This window comes from Phoenix dactylifera, chromosome 7 (assembly GCF_051530095.1).
Source record: "Phoenix dactylifera cultivar Ajwa chromosome 7, Ajwa_hap1_PhDact_Kaust_v1.1, whole genome shotgun sequence".
Classification (NCBI taxonomy): Eukaryota; Viridiplantae; Streptophyta; class Magnoliopsida; order Arecales; family Arecaceae; genus Phoenix; species Phoenix dactylifera.
This window is the reverse complement of record NC_143196.1, coordinates 11,829,859-11,853,883: the sequence shown is the minus strand read 5'-3', so window position 1 is coordinate 11,853,883 and position 24,025 is coordinate 11,829,859.

Sequence of the window (24,025 nt, the reverse complement as noted above, 5' to 3'; positions counted from 1 at the left end):
GGTGATCCATCTCAAGGGATAAGAACTCGATCATCTCTTAGAAATTTAAATGATTATCTTGCTTTCGTTTCACAATTAGAACCTAAAACTTATGAAGAGGCTGAAAAAGATACTAACTGGATAAATGCCATGCAAGAGGAATTAAATCAATTTAAAAGAAGTAATGTATGGACATTAACTGAAAGACCAAAGCATAATTCAGTAATTGGAACAAAATGGGTATTTAGAAATAAATTAGATGAAAATGGATTAGTTATAAGGAATAAGGCTAGACTTGTAGCTAAGGGATACAATCAAGAAGAAGGAATAGATTTTGATGAGACATTTGCTCCTGTAGCTAGATTAGAGGCTATTAGATTGCTTCTGGCATTTGCATGTTTCATGGATTTTAAATTATATCAAATAGATGTGAAGAGTGCATTCTTAAATGGTATTATTGAGGAGGAAGTATATGTAGAACAACCTCCAGGATTTGAAAATCATGAATTGCCAAATCATGTGTTTAAACTACATAAGGCATTATATGGATTAAAGCAAGCACCTAGGGCTTGGTATGATCGACTAAGTAAATTTCTGCTTGAAAATAATTTTTGTAGAGGAAATGTAGATAAAACTTTATTCATCAAAAGAAAGGACAAAAATCTATTAGTGGTGCAAATATATGTAGATGACATAATCTTTGGTGCCACTAATGATACTCTATGCAAAGAATTCGCTGATTTAATGCATGGAGAATTTGAGATGAGTTTGATGGGAGAACTAAGCTTCTTTCTAGGATTACAAATCAAACAAACCAAAGAAGGCATTTTCATTCATCAAACTAAGTATACAAAGAAAATACTGAAGAAGTTTGGGAATGAAAATCATAAGGGAATTGGCACTCCAATGAATCCTACTAGTAAGCTAGACAAAGATGAAAAAGGGAAAAGTGTTGATATTAAGCTCTATAGAGGACTAATTGGATCCTTGCTCTATCTTACTGCTAGTAGACCCGACATTGTATTTAGTGTAGGGATATGTGCTAGATACCAATCGGATCCTAAGGAGTCACATTTAAGTGCTGTTAAGAGAATCCTTAGATACTTAAGAGGAACTACCACCATTGGATTATGGTACTCGAGAGACTCCTGTCTAGATTTGCTTGCATATTCAGATGCTGACTTTGCTGGATGCAAGTTAGATAGGAAGAGCACAAGTGGCACATGTCAATTCTTAGGAAATAACTTAGTATCATGGTTTAGTAAGAAGCAGAACTCAGTGGCACTGTCCACAGCTGAAGCTGAATACATAGCTGCTGGTAGTTGTTGTGCTCAAGTATTATGGCTCAAGCAACAACTAGAGGACTATGGAGTCAAACTAGCTAATATTCCTATTAAGTGTGATAATACTAGTGCTATCAATCTCACTAAAAATCCAGTTCAGCACTCTAAAGCCAAACACATAGAAATAAGGTACCATTTTATTAGGGATCATGTGCAAAATGGAAATGTATGTATTGAGCATATATGCACGGAAAAACAATTGGCCGACATATTTACCAAACCATTGAGTGAAGATAGATTCTGTATGCTCAGGAGGGAATTAGGCATATGTGATCCTTTTTATTAAAGAAATATAAAAGGGAGATAGTAGTCTCATGATACATTCCTCTAATTTCAAAAATTTCATGAAACATGAGTCAAATTTGTTATCTATAGATTTCTTACTCATGTATCATTGTTCCATAAAGAGTTTATAAGGATTGGAAGCAAGAAAAACTTTTTAGAAGCAAAAAGGAAGAGAAAAGAAAATTTCTGCACTTGGGTCGACCCAACCCAGAACATGGGTCGACCTAACGTTGAGTCGACCCAAGAAAAATCTTGAGTCGACCCAACGTCGGGACCCCACTGTTAAAAGGGGGCCCGAGAGCACATCTAGGGCACTGTTTGCCCTTTGTCTTCTTCCGAAAAGACTAGCCCCCACTCTCCAATCTCCACTAAACTCCTCCAAACAGTAGATTTCCTAAGGATCTTGGAGAAATGGGACCCAAACGAGCCGTAGCCAAGAGATCCGGAAGAGTGACCCGGGTCCAACAAGAGGAAAGGCACCCTACCGAGCCTTCTCCCGTGTCTCCAAGACGTGAGGCACGTGCGGAGGTCCCTCCTCCTCCTTCTCCCTCAGTGATCCTTGCAAGATTTGCGGGGAGGCCGGTTACTACCGGGAGAAGGATCCATTCGGAGTTTTTCAATCAAGAAGGGTTTCGGATTTGGGAATGGATCCAAAGACAAGGTTGGGAGTATCTTTGCTCCCTAGATGTGGTCATCTTCCCCGGGTTGGTACAAGAGTTCTATGCCTTCCTCAAGACTGGTATGGGAGGGCTTGTGTCGGAAGTTCGAGGGGTTCGGATCCGTGTATCCGAGGAGAGCTTGAGTGAGTTACTATACCTACCCTGCATAGGAGCCACTCCGGAGAGGCCAGAAGACAAAATGAGAGCTCTGCAATTGATCATGGAAAACGAGAACTTCGATTTTTCTCAGAAGGTAATAGCTAGTTCTCTTTCCGCTGAGATGAGGTTATTGCTCAATATGATAAATAGGATTTTATTTCCGAAGACCGGGAGATTTGATCTCATCTCAGAGCGAGATCTAGCAGTTATGGAGTGTATGATTCGGGGGACTCCTCTAAATCTTCCGGCTATGATATTAAGGCAGATGAGGAAGGTGATGTGCAGCAACAGGGTATCACTACCTTATGGTATGATACTTACATTGATCTTCCGTCAGCATGGTTTACCTCTTGAGGAGGAGGCATCCAAGAGTCTGCATCACACGGACACGTACACTGCACGGACACTCATACGCATGGGATATGCGAAAGTGAACGGGCAGTGGATTCACACCGGTGCAGGCATTCAGGGTGAGGCACCAGAGGGAGAGGCACCAGAGGATGAGGATGAGGAGCCTATGGATCATCCTACTGCACCCTCAGAGGCTGGACCATCGTCATCCGCTCCTCCGACAGATACGGATGACTTCTGGAGCAGGATGACAGAGCTCATGACAGCTCAGGCGAGGACTATTACTGACGGGCTCACGAGCCGATTGGACGCCCGGTTGGATGTCATGTCTGCTGAGATCAGTGATCTGAGGCAGCAGATAGGAGCACTCCGGAGAGAGAGAGAGACACATGGACCATCTGTGCCACAGGCTGCTGAGTCAGAGATATCGGCACAGAGTCATCCCGCTCGTCGTGCTCCACGCCAGACACAGTCTCACCAGGCTCGACCTCCCCTCGCCACGTATGCTAGGAGGATGAGGACTAGATCCCAGCCATTAGATTCCCCCTAGGCTGATCTTAGCGTCTATGTTTAGAGCCTAGGCTAGATATCTAGTTCTCACATGTATCTTGCTTTTCTCCTATGTATCTTGTTTTTATCTTATGTATCTTTAAATCTTGATTAAGGAACATTATATCTGTCTTTGTTTTTGACATGAATGTATGAAAATGTTCCTATTTTGATCAATGAAGTTTGAAGTTTATTATTTTTTGCATCTTTTCCCATATATATATTTTTGATGATAACAAAAAGGGGGAGAAGAAAAGAAAGAGTATTTAAGAAAAGAAAGAGTATTTAAGAAAAGAAAGAGTATTAAGAAAAGAAAGAGTATTTAATTTAAGTAAAGAAAGAGTATTTTATTTAAGAAGTAAAGAAAGAGTATTAATTTTGGGAGAAGTAAAGATATATAACAAAAAAGGGGAGAAATAAAGATAAAAGTTATATAAAGAAAAGAGAAATAAATGGGCAAACAAATTGAAAATCATATAAGAAAGCTTATACATCTAAGGGGGAGCAATTTGTAATAATGAAATTGACTAAATCAAAAATTTTCATCAAAGTTCAGAATTTGGCACATATAAATTCAGAATTTGGCACGCACCTCTCGCACCCCGATACATAACTTGAAACTCAGAGTTTATCTCAAATTTTTGAAGTTTCATTGCTAATGAATTATAAATGAAAGGGGGAGCAATTCAAAAAGTCAAATTGGCAACATTTGAATGATATAGGGGGAGATTTTACAAGTATATATGAAAAGCTGAAATTCAGCAATTTAATCCCTTTTATAAACTGATTTTAAAGACAAGTATCAATAGACTTATACTCTTTATTTTGTAATCATCAAAAAGAGGGAGATTGAGGATGATAGTGTTATTTTGATGATTAACAAGCAATTATCTAGAGTATGCTATAAGTTAAATTGATACTTCATTTATAAGTTCATTACTCTCAGTATATTTGGTTAATTGAAAATAGATACATGACCTTGTTCATTTGAATGAATCTAATCTTGAGAATGCAGCAAAGTGTGGATTGAGTCGACCCAAAAGTTGATTGGGTCGACCCCGGCACATCAAGAAATCATTTGGCACACTCCTGCAAAAATGGCACAAATGAACAGTGAGTTGGGTCGACCCAAGGTAAGCATGAGTCGACCCAACCTTGAAGAACCTCAAAAACACAACTGAAGAATGCTCTCTGGATTTACTGAGAGGGTCGACCCAAACAGTGGTTGAGTCGACCCAAGCTTGAGTCGACCCAAACCCTGAGAGGGTCGACCCAAAGGCAAGACAGAAAGACAGACAGAAAATGGTTCTCTGGAATTACTGAGAGGGTCGACCCAAGAAGAAGTTGAGTCGACCCAAGTGGACTTTGAGTCGACCCAAAGAATGGTTGGGTCGACCCATGGGAAGGAAGGCTGAAATTGAAGTTTCTGTGGTTTCTGAGAGGGTCGACCCAAGGAATGTTTGAGTCGACCCAAGGCAAAGTTGGGTCGACCCAAGGACAGGTTGAGCCGACCCAAACACGGGCTGAACAGTAACGGCTAGTTCTGCAACTGTACTTTTTGTCCTTCCCAAGGTGAGTAACGGCTAGTTTTTCAAATCTAACCATTGGGACTTGTCCTAAGAAGGTGGGAAGCTATTTAAAGGGGCACTATTCATCAGAGAGAACAACTTTTGAGTGGAATATCAAAGAGTACCCAAGAATACAAAAATGCCCTAATCTTCTTCATCAAGAGCTTCATTCAAGAATCAAAGAAAGGGATTGAGCAGATTCAAAGAGGCATCAAGAGCTCCATCCCCCCTTAAAGAGTGAAGCATCCTTGACAAAGAAGAGCAAAGCGACTTCAAAGCGATAAATACTTTCTAACTCTTCCTTGTAGCTTATATTGTTTCATATGCTCATTTAGGAGTTTGAATCTTTCCTTTTATTTATTAAACACTTTGTAAAGGTTCGTTGGTGAGCCCGCAAAACCAACAAAGGTTTTTGGTGAATCCGGAAAACCAAAGTGTAAAGGTTAGTTGGTGAGCCCGCAAAACCAACAAAGGTTTTTGGTGAACCCGAAAAACCAAAGTGTAAAGGTTAGTTGGTGAGCCCGCAAAACCAACAAAGGTTTTTGGTGAATCCGGAAAACCAAAGTGTATAGGTTCGTTGGTGAGCCCGTAAAACCAACAAAGATTTTTGGATCGTGAGCCCGGAAAACAATCCAACTGTAATCCGCGAGATTATAGTGAATTCCCAAGGGGACGCTTGGGGAGTGGACGTAGGTGCTAAGGAGAGCACCGAACCACTATATATTGTTGTGTTTGTGTTGTGCTTGTGTTTTCATTTACTCTTGCATCATCTTCTACTCTTGCGTTAGTTTAACTCACTCAAATAGCTTAAGAAAGCATCCACCGCACTTAATTAAGAAAACGTTTAAAGCACCAAAATTTAGAAGAAACCAATTCACCCCCCCCCTCTTGGCTTGTCACTTTGGGCAACATGTAGGAAGTCACCATGGTGATGAAGGTAGACCCCCAGTTATGACACTTCGACAATATTTACATCCCATTAGGACTAGTCAACCTTCATGCATGATTATTTCTGAAAATGTGGGACACTTTAAAATCAAACCAGGGGCAGTTGAAATTGAAAATCCACAGGATGGCACAATTTTTAAAGTAAATGGACAAAGATTAAAACCTTTTCTTGAGAATTTTGCAGATGAAGAGGACTCCTTTTCCTTGGGGGAGCCTTCTTATGACTGAACATGAAGGCCAAGGTATGTGTATATTAGTTAGCATTATTATTTTTTCTTTTATTTCTAGTTTTCTTCTTATTTTGTAGGTCTTCTTTTCTGGAAATCAACAGCTCAAGGTATTATTCTTCTCTCTATTATTTTCTCTATTGTCTCTCATATATAGTTTTCTTGCATTTTTTACATTGAGGACAATGCAATGTTTAAGTTGGGGGGAGGAAAATATTTACTGATAAAAAAAAAAAAACTTGTTTTTGCATTTGATTTATTCTATTACTTTCTTTTCTGAGCAAATGCACATGTATTTTCATATTGAGTATGTGCAACTATTAAGGCAAGGAACACATGCATACTATGACTGATCAGAGACCTATTATTAGATCCCCACACGTGTATTTAATGACAATAGGAAGGCCTCAGGAGTTCATATTTGTTAACTGCATTTTTGTTAGCCTTATCCATAAAAGAAGTATGAGTATCCTTGTTCGTACCATAAGGTTCAGGATTTAGTTTTCACATAAAGATAGAGGTTGAATATCCCGACTAGATTACTTAGGTGCCTTATGATCCGACCTTGGTTGACCTATAGTCACGATGCAGTCACATATATAATAAAAATATTTATATGGTTCAGTCTACCATTTCTTTTCTTGCATAATTATTATTCAAAAAAAAAAAAATCCTTATGATGACAAGTCTGGCCTCGTGGCGTAGTCTGGTTCGAGTAATTAAGCCCGAGGGGTGTTTCACCTAATGTCTTGAGCCAACTGGATCAGGGGTCATTGGCTGAAAGCTCGCTACATGGACCTTACTAGAGCCTAATGGGGTTGGATAGCTGTAGTTCTCATGTGTATTGAAAAAAAAAAATAAAATAAAAAATTGAAATAAAAATAATGAGTTGGTTAGGCTGAACCTAGTGACATGTGGTAATGGCTGGTTTGACTCCATTGTATTGGACCTCTGTGTACCCGGGTTGTTTAGTTGGGATTGATAGCTCTTTCTTTACATGCGAACCATCCTTGACAAATTTAGACAACATGTGATATTCTGAAAATTTGATGGATCAGGTTCTAATAAATTGTAGAAAATACTTGTGAACTTTGAGTAGTGCACCTAAAACTCAGGCGGTGCCCTGTTGTGGTGGAGGTATTAGTACTCTGAGAAAGTCATGCGGTTTGATGCACACTACACTTTTATATTTCCTTGCTTTGACAGTTGCCATGCTTGAAAATATATATCAATTAATTACATGTGTATTAGCTTAAGATTTATTTCATATTTCTATTAGAATCTCATGCCATATCATTCATGATGTTTGTGGGTAGCATCCCTGAAAATCCTCACGAGACAACACTCGTCCACTAGGGTAACCTAGGGGTTTAACGGCTTGTTGCACGTGCTAAATGCAATCGTGATTCCTATAAAAGTGAGTACATATCTTAGTTTTATATCTTTAGCTTCAATAAAAAGTCATAGGTTAAACCACACCTTTTGCACTCTCATTTTATTATCTGCTCGTTAATTGCTAGAGACTAGCAATCAGCTAGTTGGGGGGTGTGATGAGAGCACAAAATTGCGATCTACACATCACTTAAATTAGTATTATTGCTAACAAATAATGATAGAAGTGCTGTATTAATATTATATTTTTGTAAGGTGCAGGTGATCGGAAATCAAGCTAAAATGCACATTGGGTCCAAAAATATGCATCACTGCAAGTGATCAGCCAACCGCTTGTGTCAACCCCAGTTACATACTAGAAGGAGGTCAAGTTCAGCTGTCCACTTCATCGCAGCTTCAGTATTCTACGAGCCCAGCATGTGATCTCTCATCACGTCCGTGCAACCGCCCAGCACCCAAATCTCATCCCGCGGCAAGCATTTCAAGTCCATCTTCTCTGCATATGATTCAGCAGTCGACCGCGCCCCATCCTTCGATTCATTCATCCACGCGTCCAAGCTTCTCCCAGCGTGGCGATTCCACCGCGTCCCAGCGCATGTGACCAGCTCCCGTTCCAGCCTCTTCGGAGTTCCAGCCATATCAGCACCCATCCGCCACAGCCGCGTCCAGCCACATCCGCGTCCGAAGCTCACGGCATCCCGCGATTTCAGCATCGGCGATTAACTCCCATCTACGTTCACAGCACCTCCCAGCCTTCTCCCGTGATTCTCCCGCATCCACTGCTTTCGGATCCGTGTCTCATGCGATCAGCCTTCCAGCCGTCCACGGTTCATCTCCCATCATCCAAGGCCCTTCTACCAGCTTTCCATGCGTCCGACTGATCCTCCCACGCATCTCACGCGCTCTAGCTTTCGGATTCCACGATCAGATCTCACAATCCCTGAGTTCCGACTTCATCCCGCTTCTTCCGCCTCATCTGCGAAGCTCCCGGATCTTTCTCCCCACCAGCGCTGCTTTCGGATCCACGCGTTCATCCAGCCGTTCGAGAGCATCCGCAGCCGTCCATGCGCGTCCAAGCACCATCGATCAACGTCCGCTCCTTCCGCGTCGGCTCCGCGTTCTCAGCTCGTCTCCACCGCGTGCGAGAAAGGGGGGAGAAGGCTAGCTGCTATACCTCTCGGCTGGGAATAAGAATCCCCCATTCGGTGAAACAGGGGGGCCGGCTATCCAAAGAAAGGAAAGAAGAAAGGGAAACAGGGGAGCCCCTGTTTCCGAAAAAGAAAAAAAGAAAGAAAATGAAAGGGGGATTAATGTTTTCAATGAGTGGCTAATTTCTTAGGAAGGGTGATGGAGGAACCTTTGATGTATTGCTCTTTGAAGTAAACTCTAAACTTTTGCTTTCAATGGTTTATATTTATTGATGTGTTCTTGATTCATGCATAGTTATTTCATAGATAGATCTTTAATGGATTATGATTATTGATATATGGATTGCTTTAGTATTTGATTCGCCGTAGACGTAGAAAGCACGACGGATGCTTAGAAATTGAGTTCATATGTTCATGAAACATATACCATGATTAGATCTATCCTACATTTAATCTTTAATCAAGAACCATAGAGTTTATTCCTTGGATGCAATATCATCAAGGGGGATTCCAGATCCCTACCATCTTTATTTTATTGAATTTTGTTTATTATTCTTTGCATTTAATTTCTGAAAATCAAAACATCATTTTAATCCACAAATTTATTCAACTGAAAATTACATCTAAAAATTACGCTAATAATCTATAGATCGTTCCCTGAGGATTCGACCTCGGACTCCCGAGAATTTACTACTTGTGCGATTCTCCTGCACTTGGGAGAACAATTTTATTTTTGCATCAAGTTTTTGGCGCCGTTGCCGGAGAACGGCTGATTTATTAGTATAATTTTAGAGTTAATTTTTAGTAGATTTAATTAGTACCTTAGTACTTAATCCGTTTCTTTCGAAAAAAAAATTGAATCTTTATTGCTGTTTTTTTATTCCCTGCACAGTCTGCATCAAACTCTGATATCTGATTAATCAACCGTCTGATTGCACTCAAATTTCGTCGGCTGATGTAGGACACATGTTTCTTTCATCGGAACGGTCTGATTGATATTCTGATACTTTTACGACCATTAAATTAATATAAACTTTGCTGCTGTCTGCTTTAAATTTTCTGTGTTTAATTTTTTTTTTGGTTTAGAATCAAAATTTTATTATCATCATATCTCATTAACCCTTGTTGCTACTTGAAAATTGATAAGAACTTTAAGAAAAGATCAAGGGTAGTCATTAAAAAAAAAAAAAAAACAAAACAAAAAAAAACAAACAAATAAATAAACTCTGAAATTTTGTATGCTAGGTTGGAATAGGGACAACACTGGACGTCTGAGTCGACAACCTTTTGACAATTCCTTAGGACACATCCTTGAAATTCCTTCGCAGTATCTCACACCTTGTGAGATGGCAAATTTTCCTGATGATGTAGGAAGTCACCATGGTGATGAAGGTAGACCCCCAATTATGACACTTCGACAATATTTACATCCCACTAGGACTAGTCAACCTTCATGCATGATTATTCCTGAAAATGTGGGACACTTTGAAATCAAACCAGGGGCAGTTGAAATTGAAAATCCACAGGATGGCACAATTTTTAAAGTAAATGGACAAAGATTAAAACCTTTTCTTGAGAATTTTGCAGATGAAGAGGACTCCTTTTCCTTGGGGGAGCCTTCTTATGACTGAACATGAAGGCCAAGGTATGTGTATATTAGTTAGCATTATTATTTTTTCTTTTATTTCTAGTTTTCTTCTTATTTTGTAGGTCTTCTTTTCTGGAAATCAACAGCTCAAGGTATTATTCTTCTCTCTATTATTTTCTCTATTGTCTCTCATATATAGTTTTCTTGCATTTTTTACATTGAGGACAATGCAATGTTTAAGTTGGGGGGAGGGAAATATTTACTGATAAAAAAAAAAAACTTGTTTTTGCATTTGATTTATTCTATTACTTTCTTTTCTGAGCAAATGCACATGTATTTTCATATTGAGTATGTGCAACTATTAAGGCAAGGAACACATGCATACTATGACTGATCAGAGACCTATTATTAGATCCCCACACGTGTATTTAATGACAATAGGAAGGCCTCAGGAGTTCATATTTGTTAACTGCATTTTTGTTAGCCTTATCCATAAAAGAAGTATGAGTATCCTTGTTCGTACCATAAGGTTCAGGATTTAGTTTTCACATAAAGATAGAGGTTGAATATCCCGACTAGATTACTTAGGTGCCTTATGATCCGACCTTGGTTGACCTATAGTCACGATGCAGTCACATATATAATAAAAATATTTATATGGTTCAGTCTACCATTTCTTTTCTTGCATAATTATTATTCAAAAAAAAAAAAATCCTTATGATGACAAGTCTGGCCTCGTGGCGTAGTCTGGTTCGAGTAATTAAGCCCGAGGGGTGTTTCACCTAATGTCTTGAGCCAACTGGATCAGGGGTCATTGGCTGAAAGCTCGCTACATGGACCTTACTAGAGCCTAATGGGGTTGGATAGCTGTAGTTCTCATGTGTATTGAAAAAAAAAAATAAAATAAAAAATTGAAATAAAAATAATGAGTTGGTTAGGCTGAACCTAGTGACATGTGGTAATGGCTGGTTTGACTCCATTGTATTGGACCTCTGTGTACCCGGGTTGTTTAGTTGGGATTGATAGCTCTTTCTTTACATGCGAACCATCCTTGACAAATTTAGACAACATGTGATATTCTGAAAATTTGATGGATCAGGTTCTAATAAATTGTAGAAAATACTTGTGAACTTTGAGTAGTGCACCTAAAACTCAGGCGGTGCCCTGTTGTGGTGGAGGTATTAGTACTCTGAGAAAGTCATGCGGTTTGATGCACACTACACTTTTATATTTCCTTGCTTTGACAGTTGCCATGCTTGAAAATATATATCAATTAATTACATGTGTATTAGCTTAAGATTTATTTCATATTTCTATTAGAATCTCATGCCATATCATTCATGATGTTTGTGGGTAGCATCCCTGAAAATTCTCACGAGACAACACTCGTCCACTAGGGTAACCTAGGGGTTTAACGGCTTGTTGCACGTGCTAAATGCAATCGTGATTCCTATAAAAGTGAGTACATATCTTAGTTTTATATCTTTAGCTTCAATAAAAAGTCATAGGTTAAACCACACCTTTTGCACTCTCATTTTATTATCTGCTCGTTAATTGCTAGAGACTAGCAATCAGCTAGTTGGGGGGTGTGATGAGAGCACAAAATTGCGATCTACACATCACTTAAATTAGTATTATTGCTAACAAATAATGATAGAAGTGCTGTATTAATATTATATTTTTGTAAGGTGCAGGTGATCGGAAATCAAGCTAAAATGCACATTGGGTCCAAAAATATGCATCACTGCAAGTGATCAGCCAACCGCTTGTGTCAACCCCAGTTACATACTAGAAGGAGGTCAAGTTCAGCTGTCCACTTCATCGCAGCTTCAGTATTCTACGAGCCCAGCATGTGATCTCTCATCACGTCCGTGCAACCGCCCAGCACCCAAATCTCATCCCGCGGCAAGCATTTCGAGTCCATCTTCTCTGCATATGATTCAGCAGTCGACCGCGCCCCATCCTTCGATTCATTCATCCACGCGTCCAAGCTTCTCCCAGCGTGGCGATTCCACCGCGTCCCAGCGCATGTGACCAGCTCCCGTTCCAGCCTCTTCGGAGTTCCAGCCATATCAGCACCCATCCGCCACAGCCGCGTCCAGCCACATCCGCGTCCGAAGCTCACGGCATCCCGCGATTTCAGCATCGGCGATTAACTCCCATCTACGTTCACAGCACCTCCCAGCCTTCTCCCGTGATTCTCCCGCATCCACTGCTTTCGGATCCGTGTCTCATGCGATCAGCCTTCCAGCCGTCCACGGTTCATCTCCCATCATCCAAGGCCCTTCTACCAGCTTTCCACGCGTCCGACTGATCCTCCCACGCATCTCACGCGCTCTAGCTTTCGGATTCCACGATCAGATCTCACAATCCCTGAGTTCCGACTTCATCCCGCTTCTTCCGCCTCATCTGCGAAGCTCCCGGATCTTTCTCCCCACCAGCGCTGCTTTCGGATCCACGCGTTCATCCAGCCGTTCGAGAGCATCCGCAGCCGTCCATGCGCGTCCAAGCACCATCGATCAACGTCCGCTCCTTCCGCGTCGGCTCCGCGTTCTCAGCTCGTCTCCACCGCGTGCGAGAAAGGGGGGAGAAGGCTAGCTGCTATACCTCTCGGCTGGGAATAAGAATCCCCCATTCGGTGAAACAGGGGGGCCGGCTATCCAAAGAAAGGAAAGAAGAAAGGGAAACAGGGGAGCCCCTGTTTCCGAAAAAGAAAAAAAGAAAGAAAATGAAAGGGGGATTAATGTTTTCAATGAGTGGCTAATTTCTTAGGAAGGGTGATGGAGGAACCTTTGATGTATTGCTCTTTGAAGTAAACTCTAAACTTTTGCTTTCAATGGTTTATATTTATTGATGTGTTCTTGATTCATGCATAGTTATTTCATAGATAGATCTTTAATGGATTATGATTATTGATATATGGATTGCTTTAGTATTTGATTCGCCGTAGACGTAGAAAGCATGACGGATGCTTAGAAATTGAGTTCATATGTTCATGAAACATATACCATGATTAGATCTATCCTACATTTAATCTTTAATCAAGAACCATAGAGTTTATTCCTTGGATGCAATATCATCAAGGGGGATTCCAGATCCCTACCATCTTTATTTTATTGAATTTTGTTTATTATTCTTTGCATTTAATTTCTGAAAATCAAAACATCATTTTAATCCACAAATTTATTCAACTGAAAATTACATCTAAAAATTACGCTAATAATCTATAGATCGTTCCCTGAGGATTCGACCTCGGACTCCCGAGAATTTACTACTTGTGCGATTCTCCTGCACTTGGGAGAACAATTTTATTTTTGCATCAAGTTTTTGGCGCCGTTGCCGGAGAACGGCTGATTTATTAGTATAATTTTAGAGTTAATTTTTAGTAGATTTAATTAGTACCTTAGTACTTAATCCGTTTCTTTCGAAAAAAAAATTGAATCTTTATTGCTGTTTTTTTATTCCCTGCACAGTCTGCATCAAACTCTGATATCTGATTAATCAACCGTCTGATTGCACTCAAATTTCGTCGGCTGATGTAGGACACATGTTTCTTTCATCGGAACGGTCTGATTGATATTCTGATACTTTTACGACCATTAAATTAATATAAACTTTGCTGCTGTCTGCTTTAAATTTTCTGTGTTTAATTTTTTTTTTGGTTTAGAATCAAAATTTTATTATCATCATATCTCATTAACCCTTGTTGCTACTTGAAAATTGATAAGAACTTTAAGAAAAGATCAAGGGTAGTCATTAAAAAAAAAAAAAAAACAAAACAAAAAAAAACAAACAAATAAATAAACTCTGAAATTTTGTATGCTAGGTTGGAATAGGGACAACACTGGACGTCTGAGTCGACAACCTTTTGACAATTCCTTAGGACACATCCTTGAAATTCCTTCGCAGTATCTCACACCTTGTGAGATGGCAAATTTTCCTGATGATGTAGGAAGTCACCATGGTGATGAAGGTAGACCCCCAATTATGACACTTCGACAATATTTACATCCCACTAGGACTAGTCAACCTTCATGCATGATTATTCCTGAAAATGTGGGACACTTTGAAATCAAACCAGGGGCAGTTGAAATTGAAAATCCACAGGATGGCACAATTTTTAAAGTAAATGGACAAAGATTAAAACCTTTTCTTGAGAATTTTGCAGATGAAGAGGACTCCTTTTCCTTGGGGGAGCCTTCTTATGACTGAACATGAAGGCCAAGGTATGTGTATATTAGTTAGCATTATTATTTTTTCTTTTATTTCTAGTTTTCTTCTTATTTTGTAGGTCTTCTTTTCTGGAAATCAACAGCTCAAGGTATTATTCTTCTCTCTATTATTTTCTCTATTGTCTCTCATATATAGTTTTCTTGCATTTTTTACATTGAGGACAATGCAATGTTTAAGTTGGGGGGAGGGAAATATTTACTGATAAAAAAAAAAAACTTGTTTTTGCATTTGATTTATTCTATTACTTTCTTTTCTGAGCAAATGCACATGTATTTTCATATTGAGTATGTGCAACTATTAAGGCAAGGAACACATGCATACTATGACTGATCAGAGACCTATTATTAGATCCCCACACGTGTATTTAATGACAATAGGAAGGCCTCAGGAGTTCATATTTGTTAACTGCATTTTTGTTAGCCTTATCCATAAAAGAAGTATGAGTATCCTTGTTCGTACCATAAGGTTCAGGATTTAGTTTTCACATAAAGATAGAGGTTGAATATTCCGACTAGATTACTTAGGTGCCTTATGATCCGACCTTGGTTGACCTATAGTCACGATGCAGTCACATATATAATAAAAATATTTATATGGTTCAGTCTACCATTTCTTTTCTTGCATAATTATTATTCAAAAAAAAAAAATCCTTATGATGACAAGTCTGGCCTCGTGGCGTAGTCTGGTTCGAGTAATTAAGCCCGAGGGGTGTTTCACCTAATGTCTTGAGCCAACTGGATCAGGGGTCATTGGCTGAAAGCTCGCTACATGGACCTTACTAGAGCCTAATGGGGTTGGATAGCTGTAGTTGTCATGTGTATTAAAAAAAAAATAAAATAAAAAATTGAAATAAAAATAATGAGTTGGTTAGGCTGAACCTAGTGACATGTGGTAATGGCTGGTTTGACTCCATTGTATTGGACCTCTGTGTACCCGGGTTGTTTAGTTGGGATTGATAGCTCTTTCTTTACATGCGAACCATCCTTGACAAATTAGACAACATGTGATATTCTGAAAATTTGATGGATCAGGTTCTAATAAATTGTAGAAAATACTTGTGAACTTTGAGTAGTGCACCTAAAACTCAGGCGGTGCCCTGTTGTGGTGGAGGTATTAGTACTCTGAGAAAGTCATGCGGTTTGATGCACACTACACTTTTATATTTCCTTGCTTTGACAGTTGCCATGCTTGAAAATATATATCAATTAATTACATGTGTATTAGCTTAAGATTTATTTCATATTTCTATTAGAATCTCATGCCATATCATTCATGATGTTTGTGGGTAGCATCCCTGAAAATCCTCACGAGACAACACTCGTCCACTAGGGTAACCTAGGGGTTTAACGGCTTGTTGCACGTGCTAAATGCAATCGTGATTCCTATAAAAGTGAGTACATATCTTAGTTTTATATCTTTAGCTTCAATAAAAAGTCATAGGTTAAACCATACCTTTTGCACTCTCATTTTATTATCTGCTCGTTAATTGCTAGAGACTAGCAATCAGCTAGTTGGGGGGTGTGATGAGAGCACAAAATTGTGATCTACACATCACTTAAATTAGTATTATTGCTAACAAATAATGATAGAAGTGCTGTATTAATATTATATTTTTGTAAGGTGCAGGTGATCGGAAATCAAGCTAAAATGCACATTGGGTCCAAAAATATGCATCACTGCAAGTGATCAGCCAACCGCTTGTGTCAACCCCAGTTACATACTAGAAGGAGGTCAAGTTCAGCTGTCCACTTCATCGCAGCTTCAGTATTCTACGAGCCCAGCATGTGATCTCTCATCACGTCCGTGCAACCGCCCAGCACCCAAATCTCATCCCGCGGCAAGCATTTCGAGTCCATCTTCTCTGCATATGATTCAGCAGTCGACCGCGCCCCATCCTTCGATTCATTCATCCACGCGTCCAAGCTTCTCCCAGCGTGGCGATTCCACCGCGTCCCAGCGCATGTGACCAGCTCCCGTTCCAGCCTCTTCGGAGTTCCAGCCATATCAGCACCCATCCGCCACAGCCGCGTCCAGCCACATCCGCGTCCGAAGCTCACGGCATCCCGCGATTTCAGCATCGGCGATTAACTCCCATCTACGTTCACAGCACCTCCCAGCCTTCTCCCGTGATTCTCCCGCATCCACTGCTTTCGGATCCGTGTCTCATGCGATCAGCCTTCCAGCCGTCCACGGTTCATCTCCCATCATCCAAGGCCCTTCTACCAGCTTTCCACGCGTCCGACTGATCCTCCCACGCATCTCACGCGCTCTAGCTTTCGGATTCCACGATCAGATCTCACAATCCCTGAGTTCCGACTTCATCCCACTTCTTCCGCCTCATCTGCGAAGCTCCCGGATCTTTCTCCCCACCAGCGCTGCTTTCGGATCCACGCGTTCATCCAGCCGTTCGAGAGCATCCGCAGCCGTCCATGCGCGTCCAAGCACCATCGATCAACGTCCGCTCCTTCCGCGTCGGCTCCGCGTTCTCAGCTCGTCTCCACCGCGTGCGAGAAAGGGGGGAGAAGGCTAGCTGCTATACTTCTCGGCTGGGAATAAGAATCCCCCATTCGGTGAAACAGGGGGGCCGGCTATCCAAAGAAAGGAAAGAAGAAAGGGAAACAGGGGAGCCCCTGTTTCCGAAAAAGAAAAAAAGAAAGAAAATGAAAGGGGGATTAATGTTTTCAATGAGTGGCTAATTTCTTAGGAAGGGTGATGGAGGAACCTTTGATGTATTGCTCTTTGAAGTAAACTCTAAACTTTTGCTTTCAATGGTTTATATTTATTGATGTGTTCTTGATTCATGCATAGTTATTTCATAGATAGATCTTTAATGGATTATGATTATTGATATATGGATTGCTTTAGTATTTGATTCGCCGTAGACGTAGAAAGCACGACGGATGCTTAGAAATTGAGTTCATATGTTCATGAAACATATACCATGATTAGATCTATCCTACATTTAATCTTTAATCAAGAACCATAGAGTTTATTCCTTGGATGCAATATCATCAAGGGGGATTCCAGATCCCTACCATCTTTATTTTATTGAATTTTGTTTATTATTCTTTGCATTTAATTTCTGAAAATCAAAACATCATTTTAATCCACAAATTTATTCAACTGAAAATTACATCTAAAAATTACGCTAATAATCTATAGATCGTTCCCTGAGGATTCGACCTCGGACTCCCGAGAATTTACTACTTGTGCGATTCTCCTGCACTTGGGAGAACAATTTTATTTTTGCATCAAGTTTTTGGCGCCGTTGCCGGAGAACGGCTGATTTATTAGTATAATTTTAGAGTTAATTTTTAGTAGATTTAATTAGTACCTTAGTACTTAATCCGTTTCTTTCGAAAAAAAAATTGAATCTTTATTGCTGTTTTTTTATTCCCTGCACAGTCTGCATCAAACTCTGATATCTGATTAATCAACCGTCTGATTGCACTCAAATTTCGTCGGCTGATGCAGGACACATGTTTCTTTCATCGGAACGGTCTGATTGATATTCTGATACTTTTACGACCATTAAATTAATATAAACTTTGCTGCTGTCTGCTTTAAATTTTCTGTGTTTAATTTTTTTTTTGGTTTAGAATCAAAATTTTATTATCATCATATCTCATTAACCCTTGTTGCTACTTGAAAATTGATAAGAACTTTAAGAAAAGATCAAGGGTAGTCATTAAAAAAAAAAAAAAACAAAACAAAAAAAAACAAACAAATAAATAAACTCTGAAATTTTGTATGCTAGGTTGGAATAGGGACAACACTGGACGTCTGAGTCGACAACCTTTTGACAATTCCTTAGGACACATCCTTGAAATTCCTTCGCAGTATCTCACACCTTGTGAGATGGCAAATTTTCCTGATGATGTAGGAAGTCACCATGGTGATGAAGGTAGACCCCCAATTATGACACTTCGACAATATTTACATCCCACTAGGACTAGTCAACCTTCATGCATGATTATTCCTGAAAATGTGGGACACTTTGAAATCAAACCAGGGGCAGATGAAATTGAAAATCCACAGGATGGCACAATTTTTAAAGTAAATGGACAAAGATTAAAACCTTTTCTTGAGAATTTTGCAGATGAAGAGGACTCCTTTTCCTTGGGGGAGCCTTCTTATGACTGAACATGAAGGCCAAGGTATGTGTATATTAGTTAGCATTATTATTTTTTCTTTTATTTCTAGTTTTCTTCTTATTTTGTAGGTCTTCTTTTCTGGAAATCAACAGCTCAAGGTATTATTCTTCTCTCTATTATTTTCTCTATTGTCTCTCATATATAGTTTTCTTGCATTTTTTACATTGAGGACAATGCAATGTTTAAGTTGGGGGGAGGGAAATATTTACTGATAAAAAAAAAAAACTTGTTTTTGCATTTGATTTATTCTATTACTTTCTTTTCTGAGCAAATGCACATGTATTTTCATATTGAGTATGTGCAACTATTAAGGCAAGGAACACATGCATACTATGACTGATCAGAGACCTATTATTAGATCCCCACACGTGTATTTAATGACAATAGGAAGGCCTCAGGAGTTCATATTTGTTAACTGCATTTTTGTTAGCCTTATCCATAAAAGAAGTATGAGTATCCTTGTTCGTACCATAAGGTTCAGGATTTAGTTTTCACATAAAGATAGAGGTTGAATATCCCGACTAGATTACTTAGGTGCCTTATGATCCGACCTTGGTTGACCTATAGTCACGATGCAGTCACATATATAATAAAAATATTTATATGGTTCAGTCTACCATTTCTTTTCTTGCATAATTATTATTCAAAAAAAAAAAATCCTTATGATGACAAGTCTGGCCTCGTGGCGTAGTCTGGTTCGAGTAATTAAGCCCGAGGGGTGTTTCACCTAATGTCTTGAGCCAACTGGATCAGGGGTCATTGGCTGAAAGCTCGCTACATGGACCTTACTAGAGCCTAATGGGGTTGGATAGCTGTAGTTGTCATGTGTATTGAAAAAAAAAAATAAAATAAAAAATTGAAATAAAAATAATGAGTTGGTTAGGCTGAACCTAGTGACATGTGGTAATGGCTGGTTTGACTCCATTGTATTGGACCTCTGTGTACCCGGGTTGTTTAGTTGGGATTGATAGCTCTTTCTTTACATGCGAACCATCCTTGACAAATTAGACAACATGTGATATTCTGAAAATTTGATGGATCAGGTTCTAATAAATTGTAGAAAATACTTGTGAACTTTGAGTAGTGCACCTAAAACTCAGGCGGTGCCCTGTTGTGGTGGAGGTATTAGTACTCTGAGAAAGTCATGCGGTTTGATGCACACTACACTTTTATATTTCCTTGCTTTGACAGTTGCCATGCTTGAAAATATATATCAATTAATTACATGTGTATTAGCTTAAGATTTATTTCATATTTCTATTAGAATCTCATGCCATATCATTCATGATGTTTGTGGGTAGCATCCCTGAAAATCCTCACGAGACAACACTCGTCCACTAGGGTAACCTAGGGGTTTAACGGCTTGTTGCACGTGCTAAATGCAATCGTGATTCCTATAAAAGTGAGTACATATCTTAGTTTTATATCTTTAGCTTCAATAAAAAGTCATAGGTTAAACCACACCTTTTGCACTCTCATTTTATTATCTGCTCGTTAATTGCTAGAGACTAGCAATCAGCTAGTTGGGGGGTGTGATGAGAGCACAAAATTGCGATCTACACATCACTTAAATTAGTATTATTGCTAACAAATAATGATAGAAGTGCTGTATTAATATTATATTTTTGTAAGGTGCAGGTGATCGGAAATCAAGCTAAAATGCACATTGGGTCCAAAAATATGCATCACTGCAAGTGATCAGCCAACCGCTTGTGTCAACCCCAGTTACATACTAGAAGGAGGTCAAGTTCAGCTGTCCACTTCATCGCAGCTTCAGTATTCTACGAGCCCAGCATGTGATCTCTCATCACGTCCGTGCAACCGCCCAGCACCCAAATCTCATCCCGCGGCAAGCATTTCGAGTCCATCTTCTCTGCATATGATTCAGCAGTCGACCGCGCCCCATCCTTCGATTCATTCATCCACGCGTCCAAGCTTCTCCCAGCGTGGCGATTCCACCGCGTCCCAGCGCATGTGACCAGCTCCCGTTCCAGCCTCTTCGGAGTTCCAGCCATATCAGCACCCATCCGCCACAGCCGCGTCCAGCCACATCCGCGTCCGAAGCTCACGGCATCCCGCGATTTCAGCATCGGCGATTAACTCCCATCTACGTTCACAGCACCTCCCAGCCTTCTCCCGTGATTCTCCCGCATCCACTGCTTTCGGATCCGTGTCTCATGCGATCAGCCTTCCAGCCGTCCACGGTTCATCTCCCATCATCCAAGGCCCTTCTACCAGCTTTCCACGCGTCCGACTGATCCTCCCACGCATCTCACGCGCTCTAGCTTTCGGATTCCACGATCAGATCTCACAATCCCTGAGTTCCGACTTCATCCCGCTTCTTCCGCCTCATCTGCGAAGCTCCCGGATCTTTCTCCCCACCAGCGCTGCTTTCGGATCCACGCGTTCATCCAGCCGTTCGAGAGCATCCGCAGCCGTCCATGCGCGTCCAAGCACCATCGATCAACGTCCGCTCCTTCCGCGTCGGCTCCGCGTTCTCAGCTCGTCTCCACCGCGTGCGAGAAAGGGGGGAGAAGGCTAGCTGCTATACCTCTCGGCTGGGAATAAGAATCCCCCATTCGGTGAAACAGGGGGGCCGGCTATCCAAAGAAAGGAAAGAAGAAAGGGAAACAGGGGAGCCCCTGTTTCCGAAAAAGAAAAAAAGAAAGAAAATGAAAGGGGGATTAATGTTTTCAATGAGTGGCTAATTTCTTAGGAAGGGTGATGGAGGAATCTTTGATGTATTGCTCTTTGAAGTAAACTCTAAACTTTTGCTTTCAATGGTTTATATTTATTGATGTGTTCTTGATTCATGCATAGTTATTTCATAGATAGATCTTTAATGGATTATGATTATTGATATATGGATTGCTTTAGTATTTGATTCGCCGTAGACGTAGAAAGCACGACGGATGCTTAGAAATTGAGTTCATATGTTCATGAAACATATACCATGATTAGATCTATCCTACATTTAATCTTTAATCAAGAACCATAGAGTTTATTCCTTGGATGCAATATCATCAAGGGGGATTCCAGATCCCTACCATCTTTATTTTATTGAATTTTGTTTATTATTCTTTGCATTTAATTTCTGAAAATCAAAACATCATTTTAATCCACAAATTTATTCAACTGAAAATTACATCTAAAAATTACGCTAATAATCTATAGATCGTTCCCTGAGGATTCGACCTCGGACTCCCGAGAATTTACTACTTGTGCGATTCTCCTGCACTTGGGAGAACAATTTTATTTTTGCATCAAGTTTTTGGCGCCGTTGCCGGAGAACGGCTGATTTATTAGTATAATTTTAGAGTTAATTTTTAGTAGATTTAATTAGTACCTTAGTACTTAATCCGTTTCTTTCGAAAAAAAAATTGAATCTTTATTGCTGTTTTTTTATTCCCTGCACAGTCTGCATCAAACTCTGATATCTGATTAATCAACCGTCTGATTGCACTCAAATTTCGTCGGCTGATGTAGGACACATGTTTCTTTCATCGGAACGGTCTGATTGATATTCTGATACATTTACGACCATTAAATTAATATAAACTTTGCTGCTGTCTGCTTTAAATTTTCTGTGTTTAATTTTTTTTTGGTTTAGAATCAAAATTTTATTATCATCATATCTCATTAACCCTTGTTGCTACTTGAAAATTGATAAGAACTTTAAGAAAAGATCAAGGGTAGTCATTAAAAAAAAAAAAAAAAAAAACAAAAAAAAACAAACAAATAAATAAACTCTGAAATTTTGTATGCTAGGTTGGAATAGGGACAACACTGGACGTCTGAGTCGACAACCTTTTGACAATTCCTTAGGACACATCCTTGAAATTCCTTCGCAGTATCTCACACCTTGTGAGATGGCAAATTTTCCTGATGATGTAGGAAGTCACCATGGTGATGAAGGTAGACCCCCAATTATGACACTTCGACAATATTTACATCCCACTAGGACTAGTCAACCTTCATGCATGATTATTCCTGAAAATGTGGGACACTTTGAAATCAAACCAGGGGCAGTTGAAATTGAAAATCCACAGGATGGCACAATTTTTAAAGTAAATGGACAAAGATTAAAACCTTTTCTTGAGAATTTTGCAGATGAAGAGGACTCCTTTTCCTTGGGGGAGCCTTCTTATGACTGAACATGAAGGCCAAGGTATGTGTATATTAGTTAGCATTATTATTTTTTCTTTTATTTCTAGTTTTCTTCTTATTTTGTAGGTCTTCTTTTCTGGAAATCAACAGCTCAAGGTATTATTCTTCTCTCTATTATTTTCTCTATTGTCTCTCATATATAGTTTTCTTGCATTTTTTACATTGAGGACAATGCAATGTTTAAGTTGGGGGGAGGGAAATATTTACTGATAAAAAAAAAAACTTGTTTTTGCATTTGATTTATTCTATTACTTTCTTTTCTGAGCAAATGCACATGTATTTTCATATTGAGTATGTGCAACTATTAAGGCAAGGAACACATGCATACTATGACTGATCAGAGACCTATTATTAGATCCCCACACGTGTATTTAATGACAATAGGAAGGCCTCAGGAGTTCATATTTGTTAACTGCATTTTTGTTAGCCTTATCCATAAAAGAAGTATGAGTATCCTTGTTCGTACCATAAGGTTCAGGATTTGGTTTTCACATAAAGATAGAGGTTGAATATCCCGACTAGATTACTTAGGTGCCTTATGATCCGACCTTGGTTGATCTATAGTCACGATGCAGTCACATATATAATAAAAATATTTATATGGTTCAGTCTACCATTTCTTTTCTTGCATAATTATTATTCAAAAAAAAAAATCCTTATGATGACAAGTCTGGCCTCGTGGCGTAGTCTGGTTCGAGTAATTAAGCCCGAGGGGTGTTTCACCTAATGTCTTGAGCCAACTGGATCAGGGGTCATTGGCTGAAAGCTCGCTACATGGACCTTACTAGAGCCTAATGGGGTTGGATAGCTGTAGTTGTCATGTGTATTGAAAAAAAAAAAATTGAAAAATTGAAATAAAAATAATGAGTTGGTTAGGCTGAACCTAGTGACATGTGGTAATGGCTGGTTTGACTCCATTATATTGGACCTCTGTGTACCCGGGTTGTTTAGTTGGGATTGATAGCTCTTTCTTTACATGCGAACCATCCTTGACAAATTTAGACAACATGTGATATTCTGAAAATTTGATGGATCAGGTTCTAATAAATTGTAGAAAATACTTGTGAACTTGAGTAGTGCACCTAAAACTCAGGCGGTGCCCTGTTGTGGTGGAGGTATTAGTACTCTGAGAAAGTCATGCGGTTTGATGCACACTACACTTTTATATTTCCTTGCTTTGACAGTTGCCATGCTTGAAAATATATATCAATTAATTACATGTGTATTAGCTTAAGATTTATTTCATATTTCTATTAGAATCTCATGCCATATCAT